General features: G+C 46.0%; 13 non-coding genes across 13 annotated transcripts; all 13 read right to left on the bottom strand.

The window, feature by feature from the left end:
- Positions 1–1,301: 1,301 nt before the first annotated feature.
- Positions 1,302–1,517, bottom strand: LOC141286028 (small nucleolar RNA U3). Its single transcript, XR_012339152.1, has one exon. It is a non-coding gene; the product is annotated as a small nucleolar RNA U3 (small nucleolar RNA).
- A 974-nt stretch (positions 1,518–2,491) lies between these two features.
- Positions 2,492–2,632, bottom strand: LOC141285588 (U4 spliceosomal RNA). The gene has a single exon (XR_012338714.1). It is a non-coding gene; the product is annotated as a U4 spliceosomal RNA (small nuclear RNA).
- Positions 2,633–3,685: 1,053 nt separating this feature from the next.
- Positions 3,686–3,825, bottom strand: LOC141285623 (U4 spliceosomal RNA). Its single transcript, XR_012338748.1, has one exon. It is a non-coding gene; the product is annotated as a U4 spliceosomal RNA (small nuclear RNA).
- A 2,218-nt stretch (positions 3,826–6,043) lies between these two features.
- On the bottom strand, positions 6,044–6,259 carry LOC141285955 (small nucleolar RNA U3). Its single transcript, XR_012339079.1, has one exon. It is a non-coding gene; the product is annotated as a small nucleolar RNA U3 (small nucleolar RNA).
- Positions 6,260–7,233: 974 nt separating this feature from the next.
- LOC141285595 (U4 spliceosomal RNA) lies at positions 7,234–7,374 on the bottom strand. The gene has a single exon (XR_012338720.1). It is a non-coding gene; the product is annotated as a U4 spliceosomal RNA (small nuclear RNA).
- Positions 7,375–8,427: 1,053 nt separating this feature from the next.
- LOC141285622 (U4 spliceosomal RNA) lies at positions 8,428–8,567 on the bottom strand. Its single transcript, XR_012338747.1, has one exon. It is a non-coding gene; the product is annotated as a U4 spliceosomal RNA (small nuclear RNA).
- A 2,219-nt stretch (positions 8,568–10,786) lies between these two features.
- Positions 10,787–11,002, bottom strand: LOC141285943 (small nucleolar RNA U3). The gene has a single exon (XR_012339067.1). It is a non-coding gene; the product is annotated as a small nucleolar RNA U3 (small nucleolar RNA).
- Positions 11,003–11,976: 974 nt separating this feature from the next.
- Positions 11,977–12,117, bottom strand: LOC141285594 (U4 spliceosomal RNA). Its single transcript, XR_012338719.1, has one exon. It is a non-coding gene; the product is annotated as a U4 spliceosomal RNA (small nuclear RNA).
- Positions 12,118–13,170: 1,053 nt separating this feature from the next.
- On the bottom strand, positions 13,171–13,310 carry LOC141285621 (U4 spliceosomal RNA). The gene has a single exon (XR_012338746.1). It is a non-coding gene; the product is annotated as a U4 spliceosomal RNA (small nuclear RNA).
- A 2,158-nt stretch (positions 13,311–15,468) lies between these two features.
- Positions 15,469–15,684, bottom strand: LOC141286052 (small nucleolar RNA U3). The gene has a single exon (XR_012339176.1). It is a non-coding gene; the product is annotated as a small nucleolar RNA U3 (small nucleolar RNA).
- Positions 15,685–16,658: 974 nt separating this feature from the next.
- On the bottom strand, positions 16,659–16,799 carry LOC141285593 (U4 spliceosomal RNA). Its single transcript, XR_012338718.1, has one exon. It is a non-coding gene; the product is annotated as a U4 spliceosomal RNA (small nuclear RNA).
- Positions 16,800–17,852: 1,053 nt separating this feature from the next.
- LOC141285620 (U4 spliceosomal RNA) lies at positions 17,853–17,992 on the bottom strand. The gene has a single exon (XR_012338745.1). It is a non-coding gene; the product is annotated as a U4 spliceosomal RNA (small nuclear RNA).
- Positions 17,993–20,221: 2,229 nt separating this feature from the next.
- LOC141285930 (small nucleolar RNA U3) lies at positions 20,222–20,437 on the bottom strand. The gene has a single exon (XR_012339055.1). It is a non-coding gene; the product is annotated as a small nucleolar RNA U3 (small nucleolar RNA).
- Between the last annotated feature and the right edge of the window lie 372 nt (positions 20,438–20,809).

The following is a 20,809-nucleotide window of genomic DNA, read 5'->3' as shown; positions in this document are numbered from 1 at the left end:
GTGGGGCTCGAACCCACGACCCTGAGATTAAGAGTCTCATGCTCTACCGACTGAGCTAGCCGGGCTGGTTGTGGTCTCCTTCACCGGGTCGGATGCAGTTTTCATCGGCTTCCAAATGACACAGGCGAAACGGAGGCTCTCGCGTTGTGCAAGACTGTCGAGCCGTCCCGTGGGTAGTGCTTAGAGCAGGCTTAGAGTTTTCTTCTGTCAGTTTTGACCCAATCTGTTATTGGGAAGCGCAGTTTGACCCAGCAGTGCGGGCCAACAACATGTTCTGTCTTGCCGCGTGAAGGCGGTTCAATGCTTTGGTCAGCGTATGGTTGAGATGTGATTTTCCACCAATTTGGGGCACCTTTCTTATGGAAATCAAGGATAAATCTATATAAGGATAAGGATAAATCTTCTATATTTCGGTGGTCTTTTGCAAACACTAGATTTATATGTCAATTCCAACATAACACCGACTGTTACGCAACAGTCCCGGGATCGTTAATAGTTACGCCTCCAACATTTGCATCGCCCAATCATCGGTAACGTCAGTACATCAGTAAAACAAGGCAAGCCACTGAAGGGACACGGTTAGCTTAATGCTAGCGCTAGCCTGTTACATTGCAGTACAAAAGATATCACTTACCACATAAACAGAGAGATGACTGTGCTGATGATGGTGAATGATGGAGAAATAACTGCGCTGATGATGGCGAATGATTTACAGATCCAGAGTATCACCGAGAAGCAGCTGAACTTGTGTGGTAAGAAGCGCTCCCTCTGCATTATAACTTTACACAGAGCACATGGATCACAGTATTGAGACTAAAATGTCTGCGATACAAAACGGCAGATTCAACAAACCACATATTAAAAGCCGCTAGAGCTCCTAATTAAATATATATTTTTATCAATGTGCCAGCTATAGAGATGAGCAGCTCTGTGAAACAGCCAATCGGAGCAGAGCTCATTAATATTCATGAAGCTTCCAAAAAAGGCAATAACAGAGCATTTCATTCTAGGGACAAATCCTAGGGTTGTAAATGGTCCTGTAAAACCGTTTCTGGAGATTGTTTTCCCTTTCCTATGCCATATACCTTCTATGCAGATATCAAAGAACAAATTAAAATATTCTCTCAATGCATTTTATGGCAACTTTAAGTTGATAGAACCAGCTGACATCTTATCCTGACATTCTGAATATCAAGGATGGTGACACCCACCAAGAAAAATGTAAAAAAAAAAAAAAAAAAAAAAAATCTCAATCATAACGATTTATAAGATTTTTAATCTGATATTTACATTTTTCAGAGACCACTCTGACCATACTCTCTTCTTCTATGCTGCTTAAATGCCACACAGAACGTTCATCAATGGTTTGGAGCATATGAAATAAACCATTACTCCACACCCGATTCACGCTCAGAAAAGAGTATCAAAGCTCATCATCGCAGTTTGGGAGACACTACACTTTTGAAACACATTTCTTAGTTAGAAACTATAGAAATGATCCCTGAAAGTATAGTCTTGACCTCCATTTTGCAAAACCAGCTTAGGCGAATTCTGACACTTTGAGTCTCAGAGATGGTTACAACCTAACAACAGAGATGAGAAAAGTTACATTTGAAACATCATTAGAGTCCTAAAATTTTGTTTGTAATTTTAGTTGGATGCAGTTTTCATTGGCCCCCAAATTACACAGGCGAAACTGAGGCTCTCGCGTTGTGCGAGACTGTCAACCCGTCCCGTGGGTAGGGCTTAAAGCAGGCTTAGAGATTTCTTCTGTCAGTTTTGACCCAATCTGTTTTTGGGAAGCGCAGTTTGACCCAGCAGTGCGGGCCAACAACATGTTCTGTTTTGCCGCGTGAAGGCGGTTTAATGCTTTGGACAGCGTATGGTTGAGATGTGATTTTCCACCAATTTGGGGCACCTTTCTTATGGAAATCAAGGATGATTTCATGGGAAATGGCAAACTGGTGTAGCGTTTGGCTAATAAGCTAAAGCTACAAAGGATGTACCGGTGCCCCGTCGTCCGAGCAGAATCCACATTCGGCCGTAATCGGAGGTTACTACTAACGTTCGATTGTGTCTCATAGGGAGTTTGGCGCAGGGCCTCAGTGGAAAACAGGCCCTCGACGGCTGAAACAAAAGACGAAGAATGCATCCACATGCACATGAATCAGGAATGTTAAATAAAGAAACCCCGCCGGATGACGAGGTGGTCCAGTGGTTAAGGCGGTGGTAGGCTAATACATTGTGCTCGACACGCATTCGAAGCTTTAGCGCCACTGAGAGGCCACCGGACCAGACAGGCCCAACATGTTTACGATGGGTAACGGTGAGCTGTAATTGCGCTGCAGTTTAACGATACTTGTCTTGAGAACATATTGACAAAACAAAAAAACCTTCTGGCTCTGGCGCACTATCATCAGCAGACCGTTTTTTTGGCGAGGAAAAAAAACCCTAAGCGAAACAAGGCTATATTTCTCAACAAAACTCTAAGCCTCCAGAGAGACAAGCAAAAATTGCCAAAGATAACTGTATTTCAAGTCATCCTGGCGGGGTATTGGGTAAAGTTTTCAACCAGCAATGATCGCACCTCGGACAAACCTCATAGGCTACAATATTGCCTTTGCGAAAGAATGCCGGCGACGGTCGTGACCTTTTTCTGCACCTACGTGGATGTGAACCGACAAGGTGGTAGCAAGCTTTAAACTGCCGCACAAACAGTCTCCTGCCACGGGTTGCTGCACCGTGTTTCTACGGAACAGATTAGAGGTGTGTAAAAGACGGCTCATTCACTATTCCCTCTGTGCTCAAAACAGCCTGCTGAAAGCACGGCAGCAGCAGCTGAAAAGGTCCGCAGCATGGCCTATCTCGGTCAGCAAGGGGACGGGGTGGCCGAGTGGTTAAGGCGATGGACTGCTAATCCATTGTGCTCTGTGCAATGGTTGGAATCCCATTCTTGTCGTTCGGTTCCTTTAGCACTGGACCTTAATCCGGGTCCTGGGGACCCCATGCTAAACTTTTTGTGTGTCCTCCTTATCTAACACACTCAGTTCAGTTCTTTGAGTTCTCTACTAATGAACTGATGATCTGAATCAGGAGTGCTAAATAAAAGATGTCACGTAAAATGACGAGGTGGCCGAGTGGTTAAGGCGATGGACTGCTAATCCATTGTGCTCTGCACGCGTGGGTTCGAATCCCATCCTCGTCGTTCGGCTCCTTTAGCAGTAATCCTCGGTCCTGGGGACCCCACTCTGCGCTTTTTGTGTCTTCCTTATCTGACACACTCAGTTCAGTTCACTGAGTGCTCTACTAATGAGCTGATGGTCTGATTCGGGAGTGTTAAATAAAAGGACCACGGAAAGTGACGAGGTGGTCGAGTAGTTAAGGCTAATCCGTTGTGCTAGGCACACCTTGGTTTGTGTGGGTTTGAATCCCGTCCTCTTCATTTGATGATTTAGCACCACTGAGAGCCCACCAGAACAGACAGGCCCGACCTGTTTACGATGGGTAGCGGTGAGCTGTGATTGTGCTGTAGTTTAATGATACCTGCAGCGAAGTCTTGAGAGCATATTGACAAAACAACAAATCTTCTGGCTCCGGCACGCTATGATCTGTAGACACCTCTTTGACGAGGACCAACAACCAGCCACTCCAACAAAACGAAGCAAAACTTTGTTTTTCAAGAAGCGTCCAGAGAGACCGGCAAAAACTGTCGAAGCTGACTGTATTTCAAATCATCCCGATGGGATATCGGGGAAAGTTTACAACCAGCAATGATCACACCTCAGATAAACCACACAAGCTACAACATTGCCTCTGCGATAGAATACCGGTGACGGTCGTGACCTTTTCTTGCAGCTACGTGGATGTGATCCGACAAGGTGATAGCAAGCTGGATGAGCCCCAGAGACAGATCATCAGTGAAGACCTCTTCACCTAGACGGCCATCGACGCAAGACTGTGAAAACCAGATCCTCTCCAATCTGACACTGTGGCAACATGGAACTTTTGCATCTACATTAATATTAGTCTGTTTGTTCTTATTCTGAGGTCACCGTAGCCGCCATATCCATTCTGTATTCCGATTAGATGGTCACTGCAGTCCCCCGGATCCAGTCCGTACCAAGAGCAGATGGTGGATCAGCACCTTCAGCCGAATGTCAGCGGATACCATGTCAACTAGATGAGCCCCAGAGACAGATCATCAGTAAAGAATGAATCCACATGCCACAGCAAACTCGAGCTGGTGAAAATGTTCACCAAACACCCGCCGCTGACTTCTTTTAAAAGAAGCCAACTTATTGAAGGTGCACAGGATAAACGCCCTGAGAAAGCTGTGCCTCGCAACCCTAAGAATGGCATAGGCGTTAGTGGACACCTGACGCGCGTGCAGAACACCGGCATTTCACACGTCCCTGGGCGGGCTCGAACCACCAACCTTTGCGGTTAACAGCCGAACACGCAAACCGATTGCGCCACAGAGACAGACATTGCGCATCTGCTGCCGCGGGATCACGGTTGTAAAAGCAAGGGTTAGGGTTAGGGATTAGAATCGCACGTACTAACAGGCTGTTTTGAAAGATGTTTCCGGAGCTCGCAAAATCCACTTAGCCTGTGCGGAGAATGGGCACGCTGGAGGCTGTTTTGAAAGATGTTTCCGGAGCTCGCAAAATCCACTTAGCCTGTGCGGAGAATGGGCACGCTGGAGCCCGCCACCCTGTTGGGAAGAAAGAGAGCCAACAGAGCCGCCCAACGTGGGGCTCGAACCCACGACCCTGAGATTAAGAGTCTCATGCTCTACCGACTGAGCTAGCCGGGCTGGTTGTGGTCTCCTTCACCGGGTCGGATGCAGTTTTCATCGGCTCCCAAATGACACAGGCGAAACGGAGGCTCTCGCGTTGTGCAAGACTGTCGAGCCGTCCCGTGGGTAGTGCTTAGAGCAGGCTTAGAGTTTTCTTCTGTCAGTTTTGACCCAATCTGTTATTGGGAAGCGCAGTTTGACCCAGCAGTGCGGGCCAACAACATGTTCTGTCTTGCCGCGTGAAGGCGGTTCAATGCTTTGGTCAGCGTATGGTTGAGATGTGATTTTCCACCAATTTGGGGCACCTTTCTTATGGAAATCAAGGATAAATCTATATAAGGATAAGGATAAATCTTCTATATTTCGGTGGTCTTTTGCAAACACTAGATTTATATGTCAATTCCAACATAACACCGACTGTTACGCAACAGTCCCGGGATCGTTAATAGTTACGCCTCCAACATTTGCATCGCCCAATCATCGGTAACGTCAGTACATCAGTAAAACAAGGCAAGCCACTGAAGGGACACGGTTAGCTTAATGCTAGCGCTAGCCTGTTACATTGCAGTACAAAAGATATCACTTACCACATAAACAGAGAGATGACTGTGCTGATGATGGTGAATGATGGAGAAATAACTGCGCTGATGATGGCGAATGATTTACAGATCCAGAGTATCACCGAGAAGCAGCTGAACTTGTGTGGTAAGAAGCGCTCCCTCTGCATTATAACTTTACACAGAGCACATGGATCACAGTATTGAGACTAAAATGTCTGCGATACAAAACGGCAGATTCAACAAACCACATATTAAAAGCCGCTAGAGCTCCTAATTAAATATATATTTTTATCAATGTGCCAGCTATAGAGATGAGCAGCTCTGTGAAACAGCCAATCGGAGCAGAGCTCATTAATATTCATGAAGCTTCCAAAAAAGGCAATAACAGAGCATTTCATTCTAGGGACAAATCCTAGGGTTGTAAATGGTCCTGTAAAACCGTTTCTGGAGATTGTTTGCCCTTTCCTATGCCATATACCTTCTATGCAGATATCAAAGAACAAATTAAAATATTCTCTCAATGCATTTTATGGCAACTTTAAGTTGATAGAACCAGCTGACATCTTATCCTGACATTCTGAATATCAAGGATGGTGACACCCAACAAGAAAAATGTAAAAAAAAAAAAAAATCTCAATCATAACGATTTATAAGATTTTTAATCTGATATTTACATTTTTCAGAGACCACTCTGACCATACTCTCTTCTTCTATGCTGCTTAAATGCCACACAGAACGTTCATCAATGGTTTGGAGCATATGAAATAAACCATTACTCCACACCCGATTCACGCTCAGAAAAGAGTATCAAAGCTCATCATCGTAGTTTGGGAGACACTACACTTTTGAAACACATTTCTTAGTTAGAAACTATAGAAATGATCCCTGAAAGTATAGTCTTGACCTCCATTTTGCAAAACCAGCTTAGGCGAATTCTGACACTTTGAGTCTCAGAGATGGTTACAACCTAACAACAGAGATGAGAAAAGTTACATTTGAAACATCATTAGAGTCCTAAAATTTTGTTTGTAATTTTAGTTGGATGCAGTTTTCATTGGCCCCCAAATTACACAGGCGAAACTGAGGCTCTCGCGTTGTGCGAGACTGTCAACCCGTCCCGTGGGTAGGGCTTAAAGCAGGCTTAGAGATTTCTTCTGTCAGTTTTGACCCAATCTGTTTTTGGGAAGCGCAGTTTGACCCAGCAGTGCGGGCCAACAACATGTTCTGTTTTGCCGCGTGAAGGCGGTTTAATGCTTTGGACAGCGTATGGTTGAGATGTGATTTTCCACCAATTTGGGGCACCTTTCTTATGGAAATCAAGGATGATTTCATGGGAAATGGCAAACTGGTGTAGCGTTTGGCTAATAAGCTAAAGCTACAAAGGATGTACCGGTGCCCCGTCGTCCGAGCAGAATCCACATTCGGCCGTAATCGGAGGTTACTACTAACGTTCGATTGTGTCTCATAGGGAGTTTGGCGCAGGGCCTCAGTGGAAAACAGGCCCTCGACGGCTGAAACAAAAGACGAAGAATGCATCCACATGCACATGAATCAGGAATGTTAAATAAAGAAACCCCGCCGGATGACGAGGTGGTCCAGTGGTTAAGGCGGTGGTAGGCTAATACATTGTGCTCGACACGCATTCGAAGCTTTAGCGCCACTGAGAGGCCACCGGACCAGACAGGCCCAACATGTTTACGATGGGTAACGGTGAGCTGTAATTGCGCTGCAGTTTAACGATACTTGTCTTGAGAACATATTGACAAAACAAAAAAACCTTCTGGCTCTGGCGCACTATCATCAACAGACCGTTTTTTTGGCGAGGAAAAAAAACCCTAAACGAAACAAGGCTATATTTCTCAACAAAACTCTAAGCCTCCAGAGAGACAAGCAAAAATTGCCAAAGATAACTGTATTTCAAGTCATCCTGGCGGGGTATTGGGTAAAGTTTTCAACCAGCAATGATCGCGCCTCAGACAAACCTCATAGGCTACAATATTGCCTTTGCGAAAGAATGCCGGCGACGGTCGTGACCTTTTTCTGCACCTACGTGGATGTGAACCGACAAGGTGGTAGCAAGCTTTAAACTGCCGCACAAACAGTCTCCTGCCACGGGTTGCTGCACCGTGTTTCTACGGAACAGATTAGAGGTGTGTAAAAGACGGCTCATTCACTATTCCCTCTGTGCTCAAAACAGCCTGCTGAAAGCACGGCAGCAGCAGCTGAAAAGGTCCGCAGCATGGCCTATCTCGGTCAGCAAGGGGACGGGGTGGCCGAGTGGTTAAGGCGATGGACTGCTAATCCATTGTGCTCTGTGCAATGGTTGGAATCCCATTCTTGTCGTTCGGTTCCTTTAGCACTGGACCTTAATCCGGGTCCTGGGGACCCCATGCTAAACTTTTTGTGTGTCCTCCTTATCTAACACACTCAGTTCAGTTCTTTGAGTTCTCTACTAATGAACTGATGATCTGAATCAGGAGTGCTAAATAAAAGATGTCACGTAAAATGACGAGGTGGCCGAGTGGTTAAGGCGATGGACTGCTAATCCATTGTGCTCTGCACGCGTGGGTTCGAATCCCATCCTCGTCGTTCGGCTCCTTTAGCAGTAATCCTCGGTCCTGGGGACCCCACTCTGCGCTTTTTGTGTCTTCCTTATCTGACACACTCAGTTCAGTTCACTGAGTGCTCTACTAATGAGCTGATGGTCTGAATCGGGAGTGTTAAATAAAAGGACCACGGAAAGTGACGAGGTGGTCGAGTAGTTAAGGCTAATCCGTTGTGCTAGGCACACCTTGGTTTGTGTGGGTTTGAATCCCGTCCTCTTCATTTGATGATTTAGCACCACTGAGAGCCCACCAGAACAGACAGGCCCGACCTGTTTACGATGGGTAGCGGTGAGCTGTGATTGTGCTGTAGTTTAATGATACCTGCAGCGAAGTCTTGAGAGCATATTGACAAAACAACAAATCTTCTGGCTCCGGCACGCTATGATCTGTAGACACCTCTTTGACGAGGACCAACAACCAGCCACTCCAACAAAACGAAGCAAAACTTTGTTTTTCAAGAAGCGTCCAGAGAGACCGGCAAAAACTGTCGAAGCTGACTGTATTTCAAATCATCCCGATGGGATATCGGGGAAAGTTTACAACCAGCAATGATCACACCTCAGATAAACCACACAAGCTACAACATTGCCTCTGCGATAGAATACCGGTGACGGTCGTGACCTTTTCTTGCAGCTACGTGGATGTGATCCGACAAGGTGATAGCAAGCTGGATGAGCCCCAGAGACAGATCATCAGTGAAGACCTCTTCACCTAGACGGCCATCGACGCAAGACTGTGAAAACCAGATCCTCTCCAATCTGACACTGTGGCAACATGGAACTTTTGCATCTACATTAATATTAGTCTGTTTGTTCTTATTCTGAGGTCACCGTAGCCGCCATATCCATTCTGTATTCCGATTAGATGGTCACTGCAGTCCCCCGGATCCAGTCCGTACCAAGAGCAGATGGTGGATCAGCACCTTCAGCCGAATGTCAGCGGATACCATGTCAACTAGATGAGCCCCAGAGACAGATCATCAGTAAAGAATGAATCCACATGCCACAGCAAACTCGAGCTGGTGAAAATGTTCACCAAACACCCGCCGCTGACTTCTTTTAAAAGAAGCCAACTTATTGAAGGTGCACAGGATAAACGCCCTGAGAAAGCTGTGCCTCGCAACCCTAAGAATGGCATAGGCGTTAGTGGACACCTGACGCGCGTGCAGAACACCGGCATTTCACACGTCCCTGGGCGGGCTCGAACCACCAACCTTTGCGGTTAACAGCCGAACACGCAAACCGATTGCGCCACAGAGACAGACATTGCGCATCTGCTGCCGCGGGATCACGGTTGTAAAAGCAAGGGTTAGGGTTAGGGATTAGAATCGCACGTACTAACAGGCTGTTTTGAAAGATGTTTCCGGAGCTCGCAAAATCCACTTAGCCTGTGCGGAGAATGGGCACGCTGGAGGCTGTTTTGAAAGATGTTTCCGGAGCTCGCAAAATCCACTTAGCCTGTGCGGAGAATGGGCACGCTGGAGCCCGCCACCCTGTTGGGAAGAAAGAGAGCCAACAGAGCCGCCCAACGTGGGGCTCGAACCCACGACCCTGAGATTAAGAGTCTCATGCTCTACCGACTGAGCTAGCCAGGCTGGTTGTGGTCTCCTTCACCGGGTCGGATGCAGTTTTCATCGGCTCCCAAATGACACAGGCGAAACGGAGGCTCTCGCGTTGTGCAAGACTGTCGAGCCGTCCCGTGGGTAGTGCTTAGAGCAGGCTTAGAGTTTTCTTCTGTCAGTTTTGACCCAATCTGTTATTGGGAAGCGCAGTTTGACCCAGCAGTGCGGGCCAACAACATGTTCTGTCTTGCCGCGTGAAGGCGGTTCAATGCTTTGGTCAGCGTATGGTTGAGATGTGATTTTCCACCAATTTGGGGCACCTTTCTTATGGAAATCAAGGATAAATCTATATAAGGATAAGGATAAATCTTCTATATTTCGGTGGTCTTTTGCAAACACTAGATTTATATGTCAATTCCAACATAACACCGACTGTTACGCAACAGTCCCGGGATCGTTAATAGTTACGCCTCCAACATTTGCATCGCCCAATCATCGGTAACGTCAGTACATCAGTAAAACAAGGCAAGCCACTGAAGGGACACGGTTAGCTTAATGCTAGCGCTAGCCTGTTACATTGCAGTACAAAAGATATCACTTACCACATAAACAGAGAGATGACTGTGCTGATGATGGTGAATGATGGAGAAATAACTGCGCTGATGATGGCGAATGATTTACAGATCCAGAGTATCACCGAGAAGCAGCTGAACTTGTGTGGTAAGAAGCGCTCCCTCTGCATTATAACTTTACACAGAGCACATGGATCACAGTATTGAGACTAAAATGTCTGCGATACAAAACGGCAGATTCAACAAACCACATATTAAAAGCCGCTAGAGCTCCTAATTAAATATATATTTTTATCAATGTGCCAGCTATAGAGATGAGCAGCTCTGTGAAACAGCCAATCGGAGCAGAGCTCATTAATATTCATGAAGCTTCCAAAAAAGGCAATAACAGAGCATTTCATTCTAGGGACAAATCCTAGGGTTGTAAATGGTCCTGTAAAACCGTTTCTGGAGATTGTTTGCCCTTTCCTATGCCATATACCTTCTATGCAGATATCAAAGAACAAATTAAAATATTCTCTCAATGCATTTTATGGCAACTTTAAGTTGATAGAACCAGCTGACATCTTATCCTGACATTCTGAATATCAAGGATGGTGACACCCACCAAGAAAAATGTAAAAAAAAAAAAAAAATCTCAATCATAACGATTTATAAGATTTTTAATCTGATATTTACATTTTTCAGAGACCACTCTGACCATACTCTCTTCTTCTATGCTGCTTAAATGCCACACAGAACGTTCATCAATGGTTTGGAGCATATGAAATAAACCATTACTCCACACCCGATTCACGCTCAGAAAAGAGTATCAAAGCTCATCATCGTAGTTTGGGAGACACTACACTTTTGAAACACATTTCTTAGTTAGAAACTATAGAAATGATCCCTGAAAGTATAGTCTTGACCTCCATTTTGCAAAACCAGCTTAGGCGAATTCTGACACTTTGAGTCTCAGAGATGGTTACAACCTAACAACAGAGATGAGAAAAGTTACATTTGAAACATCATTAGAGTCCTAAAATTTTGTTTGTAATTTTAGTTGGATGCAGTTTTCATTGGCCCCCAAATTACACAGGCGAAACTGAGGCTCTCGCGTTGTGCGAGACTGTCAACCCGTCCCGTGGGTAGGGCTTAAAGCAGGCTTAGAGATTTCTTCTGTCAGTTTTGACCCAATCTGTTTTTGGGAAGCGCAGTTTGACCCAGCAGTGCGGGCCAACAACATGTTCTGTTTTGCCGCGTGAAGGCGGTTTAATGCTTTGGACAGCGTATGGTTGAGATGTGATTTTCCACCAATTTGGGGCACCTTTCTTATGGAAATCAAGGATGATTTCATGGGAAATGGCAAACTGGTGTAGCGTTTGGCTAATAAGCTAAAGCTACAAAGGATGTACCGGTGCCCCGTCGTCCGAGCAGAATCCACATTCGGCCGTAATCGGAGGTTACTACTAACGTTCGATTGTGTCTCATAGGGAGTTTGGCGCAGGGCCTCAGTGGAAAACAGGCCCTCGACGGCTGAAACAAAAGACGAAGAATGCATCCACATGCACATGAATCAGGAATGTTAAATAAAGAAACCCCGCCGGATGACGAGGTGGTCCAGTGGTTAAGGCGGTGGTAGGCTAATACATTGTGCTCGACACGCATTCGAAGCTTTAGCGCCACTGAGAGGCCACCGGACCAGACAGGCCCAACATGTTTACGATGGGTAACGGTGAGCTGTAATTGCGCTGCAGTTTAACGATACTTGTCTTGAGAACATATTGACAAAACAAAAAAACCTTCTGGCTCTGGCGCACTATCATCAACAGACCGTTTTTTTGGCGAGGAAAAAAAACCCTAAACGAAACAAGGCTATATTTCTCAACAAAACTCTAAGCCTCCAGAGAGACAAGCAAAAATTGCCAAAGATAACTGTATTTCAAGTCATCCTGGCGGGGTATTGGGTAAAGTTTTCAACCAGCAATGATCGCGCCTCAGACAAACCTCATAGGCTACAATATTGCCTTTGCGAAAGAATGCCGGCGACGGTCGTGACCTTTTTCTGCACCTACGTGGATGTGAACCGACAAGGTGGTAGCAAGCTTTAAACTGCCGCACAAACAGTCTCCTGCCACGGGTTGCTGCACCGTGTTTCTACGGAACAGATTAGAGGTGTGTAAAAGACGGCTCATTCACTATTCCCTCTGTGCTCAAAACAGCCTGCTGAAAGCACGGCAGCAGCAGCTGAAAAGGTCCGCAGCATGGCCTATCTCGGTCAGCAAGGGGACGGGGTGGCCGAGTGGTTAAGGCGATGGACTGCTAATCCATTGTGCTCTGTGCAATGGTTGGAATCCCATTCTTGTCGTTCGGTTCCTTTAGCACTGGACCTTAATCCGGGTCCTGGGGACCCCATGCTAAACTTTTTGTGTGTCCTCCTTATCTAACACACTCAGTTCAGTTCTTTGAGTTCTCTACTAATGAACTGATGATCTGAATCAGGAGTGCTAAATAAAAGATGTCACGTAAAATGACGAGGTGGCCGAGTGGTTAAGGCGATGGACTGCTAATCCATTGTGCTCTGCACGCGTGGGTTCGAATCCCATCCTCGTCGTTCGGCTCCTTTAGCAGTAATCCTCGGTCCTGGGGACCCCACTCTGCGCTTTTTGTGTCTTCCTTATCTGACACACTCAGTTCAGTTCACTGAGTGCTCTACTAATGAGCTGATGGTCTGAATCGGGAGTGTTAAATAAAAGGACCACGGAAAGTGACGAGGTGGTCGAGTAGTTAAGGCTAATCCGTTGTGCTAGGCACACCTTGGTTTGTGTGGGTTTGAATCCCGTCCTCTTCATTTGATGATTTAGCACCACTGAGAGCCCACCAGAACAGACAGGCCCGACCTGTTTACGATGGGTAGCGGTGAGCTGTGATTGTGCTGTAGTTTAATGATACCTGCAGCGAAGTCTTGAGAGCATATTGACAAAACAACAAATCTTCTGGCTCCGGCACGCTATGATCTGTAGACACCTCTTTGACGAGGACCAACAACCAGCCACTCCAACAAAACGAAGCAAAACTTTGTTTTTCAAGAAGCGTCCAGAGAGACCGGCAAAAACTGTCGAAGCTGACTGTATTTCAAATCATCCCGATGGGATATCGGGGAAAGTTTACAACCAGCAATGATCACACCTCAGATAAACCACACAAGCTACAACATTGCCTCTGCGATAGAATACCGGTGACGGTCGTGACCTTTTCTTGCAGCTACGTGGATGTGATCCGACAAGGTGATAGCAAGCTGGATGAGCCCCAGAGACAGATCATCAGTGAAGACCTCTTCACCTAGACGGCCATCGACGCAAGACTGTGAAAACCAGATCCTCTCCAATCTGACACTGTGGCAACATGGAACTTTTGCATCTACATTAATATTAGTCTGTTTGTTCTTATTCTGAGGTCACCGTAGCCGCCATATCCATTCTGTATTCCGATTAGATGGTCACTGCAGTCCCCCGGATCCAGTCCGTACCAAGAGCAGATGGTGGATCAGCACCTTCAGCCGAATGTCAGCGGATACCATGTCAACTACTTGAGCCCCAGAGACAGATCATCAGTAAAGAATGAATCCACATGCCACAGCAAACTCGAGCTGGTGAAAATGTTCACCAAACACCCGCCGCTGACTTCTTTTAAAAGAAGCCAACTTATTGAAGGTGCACAGGATAAACGCCCTGAGAAAGCTGTGCCTCGCAACCCTAAGAATGGCATAGGCGTTAGTGGACACCTGACGCGCGTGCAGAACACCGGCATTTCACACGTCCCTGGGCGGGCTCGAACCACCAACCTTTGCGGTTAACAGCCGAACACGCAAACCGATTGCGCCACAGAGACAGACATTGCGCATCTGCTGCCGCGGGATCACGGTTGTAAAAGCAAGGGTTAGGGTTAGGGATTAGAATCGCACGTACTAACAGGCTGTTTTGAAAGATGTTTCCGGAGCTCGCAAAATCCACTTAGCCTGTGCGGAGAATGGGCACGCTGGAGCCCGCCACCCTGTTGGGAAGAAAGAGAGCCAACAGAGCCGCCCAACGTGGGGCTCGAACCCACGACCCTGAGATTAAGAGTCTCATGCTCTACCGACTGAGCTAGCCGGGCTGGTTGTGGTCTCCTTCACCGGGTCGGATGCAGTTTTCATCGGCTTCCAAATGACACAGGCGAAACGGAGGCTCTCGCGTTGTGCAAGACTGTCGAGCCGTCCCGTGGGTAGTGCTTAGAGCAGGCTTAGAGTTTTCTTCTGTCAGTTTTGACCCAATCTGTTATTGGGAAGCGCAGTTTGACCCAGCAGTGCGGGCCAACAACATGTTCTGTCTTGCCGCATGAAGGCGGTTCAATGCTTTGGTCAGCGTATGGTTGAGATGTGATTTTCCACCAATTTGGGGCACCTTTCTTATGGAAATCAAGGATAAATCTATATAAGGATAAGGATAAATCTTCTATATTTCGGTGGTCTTTTGCAAACACTAGATTTATATGTCAATTCCAACATAACACCGACTGTTACGCAACAGTCCCGGGATCGTTAATAGTTACGCCTCCAACATTTGCATCGCCCAATCATCGGTAACGTCAGTACATCAGTAAAACAAGGCAAGCCACTGAAGGGACACGGTTAGCTTAATGCTAGCGCTAGCCTGTTACATTGCAGTACAAAAGATATCACTTACCACATAAACAGAGAGATGACTGTGCTGATGATGGTGAATGATGGAGAAATAACTGCGCTGATGATGGCGAATGATTTACAGATCCAGAGTATCACCGAGAAGCAGCTGAACTTGTGTGGTAAGAAGCGCTCCCTCTGCATTATAACTTTACACAGAGCACATGGATCACAGTATTGAGACTAAAATGTCTGCGATACAAAACGGCAGATTCAACAAACCACATATTAAAAGCCGCTAGAGCTCCTAATTAAATATATATTTTTATCAATGTGCCAGCTATAGAGATGAGCAGCTCTGTGAAACAGCCAATCGGAGCAGAGCTCATTAATATTCATGAAGCTTCCAAAAAAGGCAATAACAGAGCATTTCATTCTAGGGACAAATCCTAGGGTTGTAAATGGTCCTGTAAAACCGTTTCTGGAGATTGTTTGCCCTTTCCTATGCCATATACCTTCTATGCAGATATCAAAGAACAAATTAAAATATTCTCTCAATGCATTTTATGGCAACTTTAAGTTGATAGAACCAGCTGACATCTTATCCTGACATTCTGAATATCAAGGATGGTGACACCCACCAAGAAAAATGTAAAAAAAAAAAAAAAAAAAAAAAAATCTCAATCATAACGATTTATAAGATTTTTAATCTGATATTTACATTTTTCAGAGACCACTCTGACCATACTCTCTTCTTCTATGCTGCTTAAATGCCACACAGAACATTCATCAATGGTTTGGAGCATATGAAATAAACCATTACTCCACACCCGATTCACGCTCAGAAAAGAGTATCAAAGCTCATCATCGTAGTTTGGGAGACACTACACTTTTGAAACACATTTCTTAGTTAGAAACTATAGAAATGATCCCTGAAAGTATAGTCTTGACCTCCATTTTGCAAAACCAGCTTAGGCGAATTCTGACACTTTGAGTCTCAGAGATGGTTACAACCTAACAACAGAGATGAGAAAAGTTACATTTGAAACATCATTAGAGTCCTAAAATTTTGTTTGTAATTTTAGTTGGATGCAGTTTTCATTGGCCCCCAAATTACACAGGCGAAACTGAGGCTCTCGCGTTGTGCGAGACTGTCAACCCGTCCCGTGGGTAGGGCTTAAAGCAGGCTTAGAGATTTCTTCTGTCAGTTTTGACCCAATCTGTTTTTGGGAAGCGCAGTTTGACCCAGCAGTGCGGGCCAACAACATGTTCTGTTTTGCCGCGTGAAGGCGGTTTAATGCTTTGGACAGCGTATGGTTGAGATGTGATTTTCCACCAATTTGGGGCACCTTTCTTATGGAAATCAAGGATGATTTCATGGGAAATGGCAAACTGGTGTAGCGTTTGGCTAATAAGCTAAAGCTACAAAGGATGTACCGGTGCCCCGTCGTCCGAGCAGAATCCACATTCGGCCGTAATCGGAGGTTACTACTAACGTTCGATTGTGTCTCATAGGGAGTTTGGCGCAGGGCCTCAGTGGAAAACAGGCCCTCGACGGCTGAAACAAAAGACGAAGAATGCATCCACATGCACATGAATCAGGAATGTTAAATAAAGAAACCCCGCCGGATGACGAGGTGGTCCAGTGGTTAAGGCGGTGGTAGGCTAATACATTGTGCTCGACACGCATTCGAAGCTTTAGCGCCACTGAGAGGCCACCGGACCAGACAGGCCCAACATGTTTACGATGGGTAACGGTGAGCTGTAATTGCGCTGCAGTTTAACGATACTTGTCTTGAGAACATATTGACAAAACAAAAAAACCTTCTGGCTCTGGCGCACTATCATCAGCAGACCGTTTTTTTGGCGAGGAAAAAAAACCCTAAACGAAACAAGGCTATATTTCTCAACAAAACTCTAAGCCTCCAGAGAGACAAGCAAAAATTGCCAAAGATAACTGTATTTCAAGTCATCCTGGCGGGGTATTGGGTAAAGTTTTCAACCAGCAATGATCGCGCCTCAGACAAACCTCATAGGCTACAATATTGCCTTTGCGAAAGAATGCCGGCGACGGTCGTGACCTTTTTCTGCACCTACGTGGATGTGAACCGACAAGGTGGTAGCAAGCTTTAAACTGCCGCACAAACAGTCTCCTGCCACGGGTTGCTGCACCGTGTTTCTACGGAACAGATTAGAGGTGTGTAAAAGACGGCTCATTCACTATTCCCTCTGTGCTCAAAACAGCCTGCTGAAAGCACGGCAGCAGCAGCTGAAAAGGTCCGCAGCATGGCCTATCTCGGTCAGCAAGGGGACGGGGTGGCCGAGTGGTTAAGGCGATGGACTGCTAATCCATTGTGCTCTGTGCAATGGTTGGAATCCCATTCTTGTCGTTCGGTTCCTTTAGCACTGGACCTTAATCCGGGTCCTGGGGACCCCATGCTAAACTTTTTGTGTGTCCTCCTTATCTAACACACTCAGTTCAGTTCTTTGAGTTCTCTACTAATGAACTGATGATCTGAATCAGGAGTGCTAAATAAAAGATGTCACGTAAAATGACGAGGTGGCCGAGTGGTTAAGGCGATGGACTGCTAATCCATTGTGCTCTGCACGCGTGGGTTCGAATCCCATCCTCGTCGTTCGGCTCCTTTAGCAGTAATCCTCGGTCCTGGGGACCCCACTCTGCGCTTTTTGTGTCTTCCTTATCTGACACACTCAGTTCAGTTCACTGAGTGCTCTACTAATGAGCTGATGGTCTGAATCGGGAGTGTTAAATAAAAGGACCACGGAAAGTGACGAGGTGGTCGAGTAGTTAAGGCTAATCCGTTGTGCTAGGCACACCTTGGTTTGTGTGGGTTTGAATCCCGTCCTCTTCATTTGATGATTTAGCACCACTGAGAGCCCACCAGAACAGACAGGCCCGACCTGTTTACGATGGGTAGCGGTGAGCTGTGATTGTGCTGTAGTTTAATGATACCTGCAGCGAAGTCTTGAGAGCATATTGACAAAACAACAAATCTTCTGGCTCCGGCACGCTATGATCTGTAGACACCTCTTTGACGAGGACCAACAACCAGCCACTCCAACAAAACGAAGCAAAACTTTGTTTTTCAAGAAGCGTCCAGAGAGACCGGCAAAAACTGTCGAAGCTGACTGTATTTCAAATCATCCCGATGGGATATCGGGGAAAGTTTACAACCAGCAATGATCACACCTCAGATAAACCACACAAGCTACAACATTGCCTCTGCGATAGAATACCGGTGACGGTCGTGACCTTTTCTTGCAGCTACGTGGATGTGATCCGACAAGGTGATAGCAAGCTGGATGAGCCCCAGAGACAGATCATCAGTGAAGACCTCTTCACCTAGACGGCCATCGACGCAAGACTGTGAAAACCAGATCCTCTCCAATCTGACACTGTGGCAACATGGAACTTTTGCATCTACATTAATATTAGTCTGTTTGTTCTTATTCTGAGGTCACCGTAGCCGCCATATCCATTCTGTATTCCGATTAGATGGTCACTGCAGTCCCCCGGATCCAGTCCGTACCAAGAGCAGATGGTGGATCAGCACCTTCAGCCGAATGTCAGCGGATACCATGTCAACTAGATGAGCCCCAGAGACAGATCATCAGTAAAGAATGAATCCACATGCCACAGCAAACTCGAGCTGGTGAAAATGTTCACCAAACACCCGCCGCTGACTTCTTTTAAAAGAAGCCAACTTATTGAAGGTGCACAGGATAAACGCCCTGAGAAAGCTGTGCCTCGCAACCCTAAGAATGGCATAGGCGTTAGTGGACACCTGACGCGCGTGCAGAACACCGGCATTTCACACGTCCCTGGGCGGGCTCGAACCACCAACCTTTGCGGTTAACAGCCGAACACGCAAACCGATTGCGCCACAGAGACAGACATTGCGCATCTGCTGCCGCGGGATCACGGTTGTAAAAGCAAGGGTTAGGGTTAGGGATTAGAATCGCACGTACTAACAGGCTGTTTTGAAAGATGTTTCCGGAGCTCGCAAAATCCACTTAGCCTGTGCGGAGAATGGGCACGCTGGAGGCTGTTTTGAAAGATGTTTCCGGAGCTCGCAAAATCCACTTAGCCTGTGCGGAGAATGGGCACGCTGGAGCCCGCCACCCTGTTGGGAAGAAAGAGAGCCAACAGAGCCGCCCAACGTGGGGCTCGAACCCACGACCCTGAGATTAAGAGTCTCATGCTCTACCGACTGAGCTAGCCGGGCTGGTTGTGGTCTCCTTCACCGGGTCGGATGCAGTTTTCATCGGCTCCCAAATGACACAGGCGAAACGGAGGCTCTCGCGTTGTGCAAGACTGTCGAGCCGTCCCGTGGGTAGTGCTTAGAGCAGGCTTAGAGTTTTCTTCTGTCAGTTTTGACCCAATCTGTTATTGGGAAGCGCAGTTTGACCCAGCAGTGCGGGCCAACAACATGTTCTGTCTTGCCGCGTGAAGGCGGTTCAATGCTTTGGTCAGCGTATGGTTGAGATGTGATTTTCCACCAATTTGGGGCACCTTTCTTATGGAAATCAAGGATAAATCTATATAAGGATAAGGATAAATCTTCTATATTTCGGTGGTCTTTTGCAAACACTAGATTTATATGTCAATTCCAACATAACACCGACTGTTACGCAACAGTCCCGGGATCGTTAATAGTTACGCCTCCAACATTTGCATCGCCCAATCATCGGTAACGTCAGTACATCAGTAAAACAAGGCAAGCCACTGAAGGGACACGGTTAGCTTAATGCTAGCGCTAGCCTGTTACATTGCAGTACAAAAGATATCACTTACCACATAAACAGAGAGATGACTGTGCTGATGATGGTGAATGATGGAGAAATAACTGCGCTGATGATGGCGAATGATTTACAGATCCAGAGTATCACCGAGAAGCAGCTGAACTTGTGTGGTAAGAAGCGCTCCCTCTGCATTATAACTTTACACAGAGCACATGGATCACAGTATTGAGACTAAAATGTCTGCGATACAAAACGGCAGATTCAACAAACCACATATTAAAAGCCGCTAGAGCTCCTAATTAAATATATATTTTTATCAATGTGCCAGCTATAGAGATGAGCAGCTCTGTGAAACAGCCAATCGGAGCAGAGCTCATTAATATTCATGAAGCTTCCAAAAAAGGCAATAACAGAGCATTTCATTCTAGGGACAAATCCTAGGGTTGTAAATGGTCCTGTAAAACCGTTTCTGGAGATTGTTTGCCCTTTCCTATGCCATATACCTTCTATGCAGATATCAAAGAACAAATTAAAATATTCTCTCAATGCATTTTATGGCAACTTTAAGTTGATAGAACCAGCTGACATCTTATCCTGACATTCTGAATATCAAGGATGGTGACACCCACCAAGAAAAATGTAAAAAAAAAAAAAAAAAAAAAAAAAATCTCAATCATAACGATTTATAAGATTTTTAATCTGATATTTACATTTTTCAGAGACCACTCTGACCATACTCTCTTCTTCTATGCTGCTTAAATGCCACACAGAACGTTCATCAATGGTTTGGAGCATATGAAATAAACCATTACTCCACACCCGATTCACGCTCAGAAAAGAGTATCAAAGCTCATCATCGTAGTTTGGGAGACACTACACTTTTGAAACACATTTCTTAGTTAGAAACTATAGAAATGATCCCTGAAAGTATAGTCTTGACCTCCATTTTGCAAAACCAGCTTAGGCGAATTCTGACACTTTGAGTCTCAGAGATGGTTACAACCTAACAACAGAGATGAGAAAAGTTACATTTGAAACATCATTAGAGTCCTAAAATTTTGTTTGTAATTTTAGTTGGATGCAGTTTTCATTGGCCCCCAAATTACACAGGCGAAACTGAGGCTCTCGCGTTGTGCGAGACTGTCAACCCGTCCCGTGGGTAGGGCTTAAAGCAGGCTTAGAGATTTCTTCTGTCAGTTTTGACCCAATCTGTTTTTGGGAAGCGCAGTTTGACCCAGCAGTGCGGGCCAACAACATGTTCTGTTTTGCCGCGTGAAGGCGGTTTAATGCTTTGGACAGCGTATGGTTG

The sequence above is a fragment of the Garra rufa genome, chromosome 14, assembly GCF_049309525.1.
Source record: "Garra rufa chromosome 14, GarRuf1.0, whole genome shotgun sequence".
In the NCBI taxonomy this organism is placed as follows: Eukaryota; Metazoa; Chordata; class Actinopteri; order Cypriniformes; family Cyprinidae; genus Garra; species Garra rufa.
This window is presented reverse-complemented; position numbering and strand designations above follow the sequence as displayed.